Raw genomic sequence first — 13205 nt, forward strand, 5'->3', positions numbered from 1 at the left:
CCTTGATTGTTATCTTTAATTTTGCTTGCTTAAAACATATGTGCTACTAACATTTCATTGTATAAGACATTCATGATCCATCTTAGCCCCATAGCCATTGTTCTAATTGTTGTTTGAGGATGAGCAAGCATTCTGAGTTTGGCAAGGGAAAGAAAAGAATAGAGGAAAAAGAATAACAATAATGAAGATGAACTACAAGGTTGTAGAGTTCCTTTTCTCCTCATTTGTTTTCAGCACTTAAATTACATGATTGTCTTCATCTTTTCTGTTTATATGTGTGTATGAATAAAGCATAGCTTGAATCTTGATTTGTAACATGTTGCTGTGGTATTATGACTACCAACTTGAGTTTTGTGAGTTCAAAAGCAATAAAGCATCAAGATCATAAACAAACAAGGAATTAAAGAAGATTTTAGCATGTGCATACAAGTATTGGAAGGCTAGTATGATTAATTGTTGCTCAATTGCATTGGATTTTATTTAATTGAAGTTTTCATCTAGGACATTTTGTGAAATCTTTTGAAAATCATGAAAACCTTGAAGAAGCAAATACAATTAAAGCAAGAAAAGAAAAAGGGAAAGAATGGGAAAGCTGAAGGCTCTGAGTACCAATGGCAATTTATTTGTTAAGTACTTGTGGTGTTTATGTATCAAGCCAAATGCTTGAAAACAAAACACTTAGAAGTCAAGGCTAGGCTCAAGTGCAAAAGCACTCCCTCAAAGCTCAAGGTTCTGAGCATCAATGATTAGAGAGTCAAGAAAAGAAAAGAAAAATAAGCTTAATGAAGTCCTCTAATTCAAATGCTTGTGGTGCTTATGTATCAAGTGGTAATACTTGAAAACAAAGCATTTAGAATCGTAGCTTTGTTATCAACTCATGGGGCAAAGCACCCAAAAAGAGAAGCTAATAAGAAAATCAAAATCTTGTTTCAAGGAAGAAAATATAAGAGAAAGATTTCATATATTGAGCAAGATAGAAGCATCAATCATTTACATCTCTTTTGTGATTGTAGCATGCTTAGAAAACTAGCTAACCATGAACATTGAGTTGCTATTCTTCTTACCTTGGATTGTCAATCTTAATTGCATGATTCTTTTCTTGCTTGAGGACAAGCAAGGTTTAAGTTTGGTGTTGTGATGACATGTCACCATGTCTTGTTTTTCTATGCTTTTTCATACAAGAAATTTATGATTAGTGCTTAAATATTGCATTCTTTGGTGCTTAAATGGTATATTTCTTTGATCTTTTGATTTGATAAACTTTGTAGGAAATAAGAAGAAAAAGAAGCAAAAAGAGCAAAAAATAAGCTAAAAAGAAGAAAAGAGGAATTTTGGGCACACTTTGAAGTTGGAGCACACTTTGGAGGCTTAGGCCATGCTTTTAAAAGCATGGCCCATGACCAAATCAAGGAAGAGAAGTGTGGCCCAAAGGAAGAAAAGCGTGGCTCAAAACAAGGAACAAGAGCACAAAGCTCTTGCCAAGAGCTTAGAGCTCTTGTGGAGAGCTTTACTTCAAATAATGAAGAGCCAAGCTCTTGATAAGAGCTTAAAAGCTCTTGCCAAGAGCTTTTTTGGGCTTGCCTCAAGGAAAATGAGCATTGGAAGCAAATTTTCTCTAAGTTAAAATCTGGACGCTCACAGCATGACCATGCCTCTTTCAAAAGGCTATAACTTGAGCTAAAAAAGTCCGATTGATATGCTTCCAGTTGCATTAGAAAGATGACATTTAGAGCTTTCCAACGATATATGGCAATCCATATTTGGCATAGAATTGAGGCACAAGTGAAAGCCATCTTTAAGGGCCAAAAACAAGCAAAAATGAATCAAAGTGCTTCCACCAGGATTCGAAGAGGGATACCAAGGGAAGCAAGGAAGTAACGCTCTCCTCATGAAAATGTAAGAAAAAGAGCTCACAAAATGCTTCCATCATGGTTCGAACTTAGAGTTTCTCTCCAAAACAAAGGGGTGCTTCAAATAGAGCTCTTACAGAGAGCTTTGAAGCTCTTGGGGAGAGCTTTGCACTGGGAGTGTGACCCATGGTCCAAAAATCAAATTAATTCAATCCTACACCAAAATTTAAAAGCCCATGGACATCATTTCAAGGCACAAGAACAAGTTAGCTTAGGAATTTATTTTTAATTGTAATTTGTTTAGAATTTCATTTTTCATTTTCATTTTTATTTTGTGAAAAGCCTATAAAAAGGCATCTGTTTCATTTCTTTTGGTGGAGTCCCATTAGAGAGTATAGGGGCTAGCTCCATTTGAGAGCTCTCTCTATTAGTTTTCATTTCTGTCTTAAATTTTGGATTGAGATTGGAAGGAATTCTGTTTTCATTCTCTATTTGCAACTTCTCTTTACTTCTTCTGCAATCTTTCTTTTAATTTTCTGCAACTTTTCTCTTGTTGGATCAAGGAAGGATTTGAGATCTAGACTTGTTTTCTAGTCTCCCCACTCCTGAGATCTCCAAAATTCTTTTACTTGCTACAATTTAGCATCAGTCATTTTCTATTTTTAATTCTTCAGGCACTTCTGTTTAAAATCTGCTGCATTTGATTTCACATTCTGGTTCTTAGATTGATTGCTCTCTGATATCTTTGTTCCCAATTTACTTTCCTGCACTTTTGTTCCTCTGCACTTTCCATTTGAGCTTGCTGTGATCTTGATTTATTTTCCTGCAATTTACAATTCTTGCAATTGCTCTAAGTTCTTATTCACTGAAATTTTGTTTCTCTGTTTACATTACTCCCAGCACCCAGTTCCTTTTGTTCTTCCTGCAATTTAAATTTCCAGTTGCTTGATCTATTGCTTTCTTTAATTTCCAGCACCCACTCCCCTTTATATTTCATGCAATTTTCATTTCTTGTTATTTAAGATTCTTGCAATTTACATTTCTTGCTCTTTAAGTTTCTATCCAATTTACTTTCTGCAATTTATAATTTCTTGTCATTTACTTTCTATTGCTTCAATTGTAACTCAAATCACTCAATGTTAGCTTGACTAAACTAATCACCCACTAAAGTTGCTTGATCCATCAATCCGTGTGGGATCGACCTCACTCTAAGTGAGTTTTACTACTTGATGCGACCTGGTACACTTGCCGGTTAGATTTGTGTGTTTGGAATTCGTTTTTCCACAAAAATACCATCAATACGCCCAACAGACTCACTGTAAGCAACCTCTGTCTTACAGGAGCAACAACATACTCACCGTAAGCAACCTCTGTCTTACAGGAGCAACAACACACTCACTGTAAGCAACCTCTGTCTTACAGGAGCACACTCATCTCGATACCTCTGTAAGCAACCTCTGTCTTACAGCAAAGCATTATAGCAAGGTATCCCAGGAAAGCATTCTCAGTGGTCGTACCACTATCTATCTGACTGCCTCTTTGCAGCAGATTCTTACATAATCATTCTCATTATCATCATTCATTAACATTCTCATTATTCATCATCACTTTCACATTCTTATGCAGTACCTCTTTCTTTCTCTGTTTAATCATGCTATACAAACTCTACAGCTTTTACTTTTACAACATCTTAACTCAAACCATTCCTCTTTATCACATTACTCTTTTCTCTTTGTCTTTTTACTTTGCTCTGATTACTCTTTTCTCTGTATCCCTTTATTCTTCTCTGGTTACTCTGTTCTGTGTGTTTCTTTACTCTGCTTTGATTTCTCTGCTTAGCATATGTATTTAAAGCTTATGTAAATTTCGGTATGAATACTTAGTCTGTTCCAAGTATAGGTTCATTAAGTCTATACTGAAACAGTTTAACTTTTCATATTATACCTAACCCTAGCTGGAACTCAAGAACTAACTATGTTGCCCTAGTTCGTTCACTAATCTCTGTCTGTTTTTCTGTCATTAAAACTTTACAGACTTTTTCTTCGACTTTTATCTTTTCTTCAACTTTTTCATAACCTTTAAAATTTACTTTTTACCACCCGTAACTTTTAATATTTCTACTTTAACCACCCTAACTTTCAGAAATTACAAAATAACCCCCCAAACACCAAATTAATTACTTCCTTGCCCTTTTATGAATCAAAAAGGTGTTCTTCATTGTTCTTCACCACACTCAAAGTGTTCTTCATGTTCTTCGTAAATTCTTCAGATTCTTTCTCTGTTTTTACCCGTTTTTCAGTCTTTTCCACAACCGATTTTTACCATAATTCAAATTAAATTAGCAGCCACTAAAACCCCATCTTTTCTACATGATTTTAACACAAATTGAACTCCAATTTAAGCTCTAGGATTCATTTTTCCAGCAGCCCTCAAGAACAACATTCATAGCTTAAATATCATCAAATTTCATCAAAATTTCAACAAACTTTCACCAAGAATAACTCATATAAGCAACCAATTTCAAGCATAAGCAAACCATATCATAATCACACATCTCAAACACAATCAATCAAGATTAAATTCGTCAAACCCTACCTTGATTTGTTGCTCCAAATCTGGTCACTATTTGAAGTGTTCTTAAAGCACTTTTTCTTCCTAAAACACATCAAGAACAACTTTAAAACTCTAAACCATCAACTAAAAGAACTTCAGTAGCATCTTAGGAAGGTTATCCTCACCTTAAAGGTGCAGGAAATCAAAGATCCTTGGCCCACAAGTCAAGCTAAGCAAGAGATCTAAGAAAGAACATCAAGAAAACACTTATTTAAGCATGTTTCCTTGAAAACCGAATTGAAGAAGGAGGGAGACAGCCATCTCACCTTATTTCCAGCCTTGATATGTTATATGGTTATGTAGAGGAAGAAGAGAGGATCATTTTGGTGAAATCGGAATTTTGATTTGAGTTTTAGTTTAGAAGAAATCAAGCTTTGAAGATTAAGTGTTCATGAAAGTTTCTCTCTTTTCTCTCTTGTTATTTTCAGCCAAAATGAAGAAATGAGACAGCCTTGGAGTGTCTTGGGGGTGTAGGGTGAGTTGTGATTGGTTGGCTTGGAGGTAGGTTAAAATAATATTAAAATATCTCAGGTGTATAACTACTAAAACTAGATGTATCGAAACACTTGTAAAAATATCTCTAAAAATTATTTTCTGAACTACTAGCATAAATGACACTAGTAACATATTTATTATGAGAATAAAACATGTATAATGAGGCCTTGGCATTGCTAAAGTCATCAGAGAGTGTTGGTGCTAAGCTGCACGAGTAAACTATGAACCCGGTTAAACTGATTTCCTGTTTTTAACTAAAACAGACCAGGTAACCTTATAATATCATTCAAGCATCTTCTAATACTAATATAATACTAATATTATACTATTATCTCTATTCTCTCATGAATCGAGTCCGGTTCGTCAAACTGAGACTACTTACGAAAATCAGAATTAAAACTCCTAATCGGTACGGTTCAAAAACTAGGTTCTTCGTGATTGCATTATCGAGCTTGCCTCAGAAGAGGTTCTAGCTTAAGGATGACATAATGACAATGAGGATCGAGATACTTGTTGATATAGAAGAGGTGTTCCCTTTACTGATCTTTTGGAGGAATCCGTGCCTTTAGAAAAGATCTCGCGTACTCGAAAATCAGGGTTGTTACATTCTACCCTCCTAAAAGAAAATTTTTCCCTCAAAATTTCAGCCGCGTGCAAGAACCCTTCTTCAAGCGGTCAATTTCCTTCAAGCCATCCTAACAAAGAGATCGGTTTGTTCCTTACAACATCAAATTCTCACACAGCCATATCCATGAAGATCATAACAGCTATGAAGATAGTTGTGGCTCACGTCGATTCATTGTTCGGAGCTCAATTAAACCATGCCTATTCACAGTCATTGAGGTCTTATCCGCACCAAACAATCAACATTAAGGTGATCAGTCTTAATATCTCAAGCTAGGCACGAACATTCCCAAAATGAGCACTCATAGACATTCATACCAAATGTATCTTAAAGATACCCTAACAGCATGAGACACACAATTGAGTATGCAATGAAGCATAGTCAGTCCACTCCCTAGGCTCTACTGGGAACGAACTGCTCTAATACCAAATTGTAACGACCCAATTTCTGGTACGTCATGATCATACTTGAAACTGAGCGCTACCAACTTGTCTACCTAATTATTATCTATTATTTATTATATAAGCCTGATTCATTGTTAAAAGCGTAGTTATTTTACGAGGTACTTTTTTTTTTTGAAAATGTTTGGATTAACAAACAGTATCATTCATAATCAATTCACAACTGATAATATATAAAACAATTATAAACAACCACACATAAATACATCACAAGCAGTTGACAATATTCGGTGATCCAGCCTTTATTAGAGTATAGACTTTTAGTTAGAACACCCCTAGACATAGCTAGATAATAACTATATACATATATATATATACAACATCCCAGGTCCTGTCCTGTTCAAGAAGTCCCTAAGCTGGCGCCCAGGCTAGCCTAGACTCTATACTCACCTAGTCCCTCTAAACTACTAAAGAGAGGGAAAGTACGTTCTAGGTCTTCAAAACTCAAGTCAGGTGGATCGTCATAAAAAGGTGGAAGGTTGTCTACTAATCCTCTACACGATCATATGTCATCAAAGAGCATCTATCAAGTACTTCATCGAGTGGCCACATAACAGCAACATCATACGGAGGACTTAGGTTAAAGTTTGTAGATAAGCAGGGTGTAGACGTTGGTTGGCCTCACAGTATATACATATAAACAGGTAACGGAGTTCACTCTAGACTCAGAAGACTACCTAGAGCGGAATCCTTGACGTCGGGATTTTCTACCAGTAAAGAAATTCATAGAAACGGTTGCGTTGTAGATATAGTTTCTAAACCGGCAAAAATCCCTTCGTACAAACGTGTTGGGTGTCACAAGTAACAAACCCCTTTAAAAATTGTTAACCGAGTATTCAAATCTCGGGTCGTCTTCTCAAGGAACTGCGAGGAAGTATGTTCTTATTATTGGCTATAAGGGGTATAATCGGGGTTTAGAAGGTGAGAAGCAAGTAATCTGAATGACGAGTGAATTAAATGGCAATTAAGAATAAATAATAACGGTAAGGCGACTTTTAGCAAGGTAGAGAAATTAGAGGTCTAACTTAGTTATCTCTCTCAATAATAATGAAAGTTGAATCCAAACTCCACTTGGTCGACCTTTACCAGGGTAAGGGAAAGTCAAGGGACTAATTAAGTTGACCTTTGAATCCTAATTATTTCCTCAGAAAAGGTTGGGATTATTTAAGTTCAGCTCAATTAGCAAGATCACGATTATCAATTGTATTAAGTTTAATAACTGTTGAGTTACTAAATTCTTAACCAGAACCAAAAGGGGAAAAAGTAAAGTTGCTGGAATAATAGTAAAAATATCCTTAGATGGGAAACAATGGTAACTTAAGTCAAAGAGAACAATCATAAACTGAAAATACCTCAATTATCATTAATTCAATTAGAAATCTGTAACATGGAATAATTCATAAATAATAATAATCAATTCAAATGTTGGAATAAATAAAGAGAAGTAATATTAAAATAAAATTAAACCTGGATCCAGAGTTACTCTTAAAACAAGAAGAAATCCTGAATCCTAAAAGCGAGAGGGAGGAGATCTCCCTCTCAACTAAATCTAATTCATTGAAAGGTGAAAAAATGTGAACTCTCTGAATGGATGCATTCCCTCACTTCATAACCTCTGGTCTATGCCTTCTGGACTTGGATTTGGGCCAAAAAGGTCCTCAGAACTCGTTATTAGCGTTTTCTGCAATTTCTGGTGTGTGGCCTCTGCCACACGTCCGCGTGGGTCACGTGGTCGCGTCAATTGGAGCTTTTCCTTGCCACGCGGTCACGTCAGTCATGCGACCGCGTCATGTGTGTTCTGCTTAAGGCGCGCGGTCGCGTCAGTCATGCGGCCGCGTCGCTGCTGATTCGTGCTTGGCACGCGATCGCGTCATCCATGCGATCGCGTGGATACCAGTTTCTTTAAATCTCTGTTTTGCTTTCTCCTTCCATTTTAGTATGTTTCCTTTTTCATCCTTTAAGCCATTTTTGCCTTAGAAAATCTAAAACTACTCAACACACTAATCACGGCATCGAATGGAAATAAAGGTAATTAAAATAATTAATTTTTAAAGCTTAGAAAACATGTTTTTCATTATATGACATAATAGGGAAGGGAAAGTAAAACCATGCAATTAATGTGAATAAGTAGGTGAAGAGTTGAATAAATCACTTTAATTAAGCACAAAAGAACTCATGAAATATGGGTTTATCAATCCTCTTTGCAGAACAGTCATCAGCAAACTACGGAAGGGTACTCATGCTTCCATCTGATGGGGGAAGGGAGAGAGAAGGGGTAAGAACTGGGAAGTTCTTAGTAGGGCCGGGGTTATTGGTTACGTTCATTAATTCCGTGTTGTTTAGCAAATAAATAGCAGAATACCGAGAAGCAGTAGACAGAAGAAATAGATAAATAGAGAAAATAGAGAAACCAAAAAGCAAAACACAAACAAAAGAATACAAGAAAACAAAACATAGACACAGAGAATAGAATAAAAACAAAGAAGGCATACATTCAAACAACAATCATAACAGAGGAAATGCGCAACCAAATACGATGCATGTCTAGCCCTAGTGTAGGTAATGAGCTCATCTGTCGGTTACATACCAGCTCCCAACGTTACCCAGCAACCTCTGTCTGGATAAGGCTTTCCTATTGGCAATATCCACTGCAAGCAACCTTTGTCTTGCAGGGTATCCACTGCAAGCAACATTTGTCTTGCAGGGCGGAACTTATTAGCCAATATACGCCCAACAGACTCACTGTAAGCAACCTCTGTCTTACAGGAGCAACAACAAACTCACTGTAAGCAACCTCTGTCTTACAGGAGCAATAACACACTCACTGTAAGCAACCTCTGTCTTACAGGAGCACACTCATCTCGATACCTCTGTAAGCAACCTCTGTCTTACAGCAAAGCATTATAGCAAGGTATCCCAGGAAAGCGTTCTCAGTGGTCGTACCAGCATGTATCTGACTGCCTCTTTGCAGTAGATTCTTACATAATCATTCTCATTATCATCATTCATTAACATTCTCATTATTCATCATCACTTTCACATTCTTATGTAGTACCTCTTTCTTTCTCTGTTTAATCATGCTATACAAACTCTACAGCTTTTACTTTTACAACATCTTAACTCAAACCATTTCTCTTTATCACATTACTCTTTTCTCTTTGTCTTTTTACTTTGCTCTGATTACTCTTTTCTCTGTATCCCTTTATTCTTCTCTGGTTACTCTGTTCTCTGTGTTTCTTTACTCTGCTTTGATTTCTCTGCTTAACATATGTATTTAAAGCTTATGTAAATTTCGGTATGAATACTTAGTCTGTTCCAAGTATAGGTTCATTAAGTCTATACTGAAACAGTTTAACTTTTCATATTATACCTAACCCTAGTTGAAACTCAAGAACTAACTATGTTGCCCTAGTTCGTTCACTAATCTCTGTCTGTTTTTCTGTCATTAAAACTTTACAGACTTTTTTTTCCACTTTTATCTTTTCTTCAACTTTTTATCTTTCTTTTATCTTTGCCTCACTAACATGTTATTACCACTCCCTAAGTGTTTTATGAAGGTAATTATGAGATTCTGCACTTAAAGTTGTCTTTCTAAAACTTTTACAGAAAACTGTCTTTTTTGCATTATTATATTATTTTTATTAAAATATTATTTTTAATTAAATATTATTATTTAATATTTTATTATTATTTATTATTTTATTAATATATTTCAAAAATTACCCTACTTTAACTTTTAACCTTTAAAATTCACTTTTTACCACCCGTAACTTTTAATATTTCTACTTTAACCACCCTAACTTTTAGAAATTACAAAATAGCCCCCCAAACACCAAATTAATTAATTCCTTGCCCTTTTATGAATCAAAAAAGTGTTCTTCATTGTTCTTCACCACACTCAAAGTGTTCTTCGTGTTCTTCATAAATTCTTCAGATTCTTTCTCTGTTTTTACCCGTTTTTCAGTCTTTTCAGCAACCAATATTTACCATAATTCAAATTAAATTAGCAGCCACTAAAACCCCATATTTTCTACATGATTTTAACACAAATTGAACCCCAATTTAAGCTCTAGGATTCATTTTTCCAGCAGCCCTCAAGAACAACATTCATAGCTTAAATATCATCAAATTTCATCAAAATTTCAACAAACTTTCACCAAGAATAACTCATATAAGCAATCAATTTCAAGCATAACCAAATCATATCATAATCACACATCTCAAACTCAATCAATCAAGATTAAATTCGTCAAACCCTACCTTGATTTGCTGCTCCAAATCCGGTCACTCTTTGAAGTGTTCTTAAAGCACTTTTTCTTCCTAAAACACATCAAGAACAACTTTAAAACTCTAAACCATCAACTAAACAAACTTTAGTAGCATCTTAGGAAGGTTATCCTCACCTTAAACGTGCAGAAAATCAAAGATCCTTGGCCCACAAGTCAAGCTAAGCAAGAGATCTAAGGAAGAACATCAAGAAAACACTTATTTAAGCATGTTTCCTTGAAAACCGAATTGAAGAAGGAGGGAGACATCCATCTCACCTTATTTCTAGCCTTGATATGTTATATGGTTATGTAGAGGAAGAAGAGAGGATCATTTTGGTGAAATCAGAATTTTGATTTGAGTTTTAGTTCAGAAGAAATCAAGCTTTGAAGATTAAGTGTTCATAAAAGTTTCTCTCTTTTCTCTCTTGTTATTTTCGGCCAAAATGAAGAAATGAGACAGCCTTGGAGTGTCTTGGGGCTTTAGGGTGAGTTGTGATTGGTTGGCTTGGAGGTGGGTTAAAATAATATTAAAATATTTCATGTGTATAACTACTAAAACTAGATGTATCGGAACACTTGTAAAAACATCTCTAAAAATTATTTTCTGAGCTACTAGCATAAATAACACTAGTAACATATTTATTATGAGAATAAAACATGTATAATGAGGCCTTAGCATTGCTAAAGTCATCAGAGAGTGTTGGTGCTAAGCTGCACGAGTAAACTGTGAACCCGGTTAAACCGATTTCCTGTTTTTAACTAAAACAGACCAGGTAACCTTATAATATCATTCAAGCATCTTCTAATACTAATATAATACTAATATTATACTATTATCTCTATTCTCTCATGAATCGAGTCCGGTTCGTCAAACTGAGACTATTTACGAAAATCAGAATTAAAACTCCTAACCGGTACGGTTAAAAAACTAGGTTCTTCGTGATTGCGTTATCGAGCTTGCCTCAGATGAGGTTCTAGCTTAAGGATGACATAATAAAAATGAGGATCGAGATACTTGTTGATATAAAAGAGGTGTTCCCTTTACTGATCTTTCAGAGGAATCCGTGCCTTTAGAAAAGATCTCGCGTACTCGAAAATCAGGGTTGTTACACACCTTGCCGACCTCTTTGTAATCGGGCGATGAATTTTTGCATTTTATGAGCTTAGATTAATGAGTATTGGTAGGAAACCTTTTAGGGAATTGATAATTTTCATTCAAATAATAATGAGGTAAAAACATAAATAAAAGTGTGTACATATGAGTGCTTACCGTTCTAGGTCGGGCAGTTCTTTGGATCTCGGCCTGGCGCCTCATTAACAAACCTTTTTAGGAAAAAGAGTGTGCCTTGACCTAAGATCTTTACTGTTTTCTAGCTATAGTACCTTCTTAGGTTACAGGCATGCCATGATCTTGGTAGCTCTCGCCCTTCAAGGTCGGACACTTTATAGTAGCCTTTTCCTAGTACTTTTGTAACTCGGTATGGCCCTTTCCAGTTAGCTGCTAGCTTCCTTTCTCCTGACCAACCTGCTCCGATGTCATTTCAGATTAAGATGAGATTGTTGGTGGCAAAGCTTCGTTGGATTACCTTCCGATTATACCTTAGAGCTGTTCGACGCTTTAGGGCTTCCTCTCTGATCCGAACTCTTTCTTGGACTTCTGGAAGTAGGTCGAGCTCTTCCCTTTGAGCTTGGGAGTTGGTGTCTTCATTGTAGAGGATCACTCTAGGGGATCCTTCTTCTACTTCCACGAGAATCATTGCCTCCATTCTGTAAGCAAGTCGGAATGGTGATTCTTCGGTGGTGGAGTGTGGTGTTGTCCGATATGCCCATAGGACTTGTGGGAGCTCTTCGGCCCAAGCTCCCTTGGTGTCCTTTAGTCTCCATTTTAAGCCGGTCAATATGACTTTGTTGGAGGCTTCCGCCTATCCATTGGCTTGTGGGTGTTCTACAGAAGGTGAACTGGTGCTTGATTTTCAAATTAGCCACCAGGTTCCTGAAGCATGTGTCAGTGAACTGAGTGCCATTGTCTGTGGTAATAGAATATGTGACCCCAAACCTTGTGACAATGTTTCTATACAAGAATTTCCGACTTCTTTAGGCGCTGGCAGTGGCTAAAGGTTCAGCCTCGATCCATTTTGTGAAATAGTCTATTCCTATAATAAGAAACTTGACTTGCCCTGATTCCTGAGCGAATGGTCCAAGGAGGTCTAGCCCCCACTTTGCGAATGGGCAGGGTAAAGTGACACAAATGAGTTCTTCGGGTGGTGCGATGTGAAAGTTGGCGTGCTTTTGACATGGGGGGCAAGTTTTGATGAACTCTGTTGCTTCCTTTTGCAAGGTCGGCCAGTAAAAATCAGCTCGGAGTACCTTTTTGGAAAGAGCTCGCGCCCCGAGGTGGTTGCCGCACATGCCACTATAGACTTCCTAAAGAACTTCCCTCGTAGCGGAGGTCGGAATGCATTTTTAGGAGGGGTGTAGAGATTCCTCTCCTATATAGGACGTCGTGCACTATGGGGTAGTACTACGCTTCTCGTACTAGCCTTTTGCCTCTTTTTTGTCTGCGGAAAGTGTTTCAAACTTGAGATAGTTGACTATGGGAGTCATCCACCCTTGGTCCTGGTCCGATATGCTTAAAACCCTCTTTTCTTATGAGGTTGACGGATTTTGTAGTGTTTCCTGGATGAGGCTTCTATTATTGCCCCCTAGTTTGGTGCTAGCTAGTTTTGAAAGGGCATCAGCTCGGACATTTTATTCCCGAGGTATATGCTGGACCTCATATCCCCTAAATTGTCCGAGCTGTTCTCTAGTTTTATGTAGGTATTTCTTCATGGTGGGATCCTTAGCTTGGTAACTCCCTTCTATTTGCGAGGTGACTACTTGTGAATCGCTGAAA

This window comes from Arachis ipaensis, chromosome B05 (genome assembly GCF_000816755.2).
Source record: "Arachis ipaensis cultivar K30076 chromosome B05, Araip1.1, whole genome shotgun sequence".
NCBI classification, from domain to species: Eukaryota; Viridiplantae; Streptophyta; class Magnoliopsida; order Fabales; family Fabaceae; genus Arachis; species Arachis ipaensis.